This window comes from Microtus ochrogaster, unplaced genomic scaffold (genome assembly GCF_000317375.1).
Source record: "Microtus ochrogaster isolate Prairie Vole_2 unplaced genomic scaffold, MicOch1.0 UNK175, whole genome shotgun sequence".
NCBI classification, from domain to species: Eukaryota; Metazoa; Chordata; class Mammalia; order Rodentia; family Cricetidae; genus Microtus; species Microtus ochrogaster.
This window is the reverse complement of record NW_004949273.1, coordinates 28,419-30,305: the sequence shown is the minus strand read 5'-3', so window position 1 is coordinate 30,305 and position 1,887 is coordinate 28,419. Positions and strand designations below refer to the sequence as shown.

General features: G+C 36.5%; 1 pseudogene; it reads left to right on the top strand.

Moving 5' to 3' along the window:
* The first annotated feature begins 322 nt into the window (after window positions 1-322).
* On the top strand, window positions 323-818 carry LOC101994181 (annotated as a pseudogene).
* Window positions 819-1,887: the final 1,069 nt, after the last annotated feature.

The window sequence follows — 1,887 nt, the reverse complement described above, 5'->3', positions numbered from 1 at the left end:
TTCGAGACCAGCCTGGTCTACAAGAGCTAGTTCCAGGACAGGCTCCAAAACCACAGAGAAACCCTGTCTCGAAAAACCAAAAAAAAAAAAGAAATTCTTTCATGTATAATTTTAAAACTTAAAAAAAATTCTCTGTAAGCATGTGTGGGGTTTGATCTTGAGCACATGGAGATGGTGGGATTGTGCTTAGTTTTGGAAGGCTTGCAGCTGTGCCCAGCACTAACTGGTTCCAATGATTTGCATGCAGTCACTGTACAGCCTTTAAGACTTCCTCATATAGAAGTCAGACCCTGTGCAATTGTCATTGAAGTTAGAACTCAACATGGACATGAGTGCTGCTGTTCAGCTCCTTGGGCTCTTGTTGCTCTGGTTTCCAGGTAAAATAGGACTAAAATGGGATTTTTATTGTTACACAGTTGTTATTGACTGGAATTTGGCAGAAGTTCTTTATTATGATGCTTAATTACATGAATATTTATTGTGTCTTTATTTCTAGGTGTCAGATGTGCCATCCAGTTAATCCAGTCTCCATCTTCCCTGTCTGTATCTCTGGGAGACACAATCACTATCAGTTGTCAGGCCAGTCAGGTGTTAGTAACTATTTAAACTGGTACAAGCAGAAACCAGGGGAAGCTCCTAAGCTCCTGATCTACCGTGCATCCAACTTGGCAAATGGGGTGTCATCTAGGTTCAGTGGCAGTGGGTATGGGACAGATTTCACTCTCACCATCAGCAGCCTAGAGCCTGAAGACAATGGAACTTACTACTGTAAGCAGTGTAGAAATTATCTTTCCACAGTGATACAAGTCATAACATAAACCCCCATAGAAGCAGAAGTGAGAGGCTGAACTGTCTTAGCTATTCCATGTCATCTCTCACTCACTGAAACTTTTCTCACAAGTCACAGGTTTTTTTTTCCTCACAGAGAGACATTTGTTTTGTTGAAGACTCTAAACAGTCCACTCTGTACCATATCTTACTTCCTCTTCATTTCCAGAAATACAGCTTACCAATGCCTTGTTTGGCTTAACAGAATTGTTCCCCATGAGTAGTCTGAGTTACATCACCAACTGGAATTCATACAGAAGAGTGGACACAATTGTGGACATTAAGAGCCAAAAAAAAAAAAAAACCATTTTAAGTGTAATAAATTAGCTTTAAGCACCAGAATTTAAATAAAATATTTAAAAGAAATTGATAGTAGAAAGAATTACTGCTTTTACAAAAGTGAGTGCACAAGTGACAGAGAAAGGAGAGGTTGCCTAAACATGATATTCTGTTGTGCCTTGAAATTGTCACTATGGACACTGATGCTTTCAACTCTCTGTAGGACACATAGGACTTTTCTGGCTCCTATGTCCACTGGTCTGTTTATAAGTGTCAAGGAAAATTGAACCACCCTTATATGACTTTCAACCCCACTGTGTGAAGTGAAATGTAGATTTGTTTATACAAAATTATGCACAGTAAATGGCTGTTTTAATCATGCTTCCATAAGTGGTGTTATTGAAGAACTGATATGCCATAGCACAGTTTTAGAAATGAAACAGAATACCAACATAACAATAGTGACCTAACTTTAATTTTGTTCATTTTTTAAAATTGCATATGTATAAGATCTAGTTCTTGTGTATATTTTTATGATGTCTCATTCATATATGTATCTGTCTGTCATCTATTTTACACACAGACATAATTACTATAATTTTGCACTAAAGTAAACAAGTCACAATATGTAATATCATATTTTTGTAGTACACATTTTCTTAGTTTTGCTGTCATTGGATTTTATTTGTAAATTCTGCACTTAGTTATTCAATTTTAGAAACTTCTTCAGGAATATTAGCTGCATTATATTGAGTTTATATGAAAACTGGAGAATATATA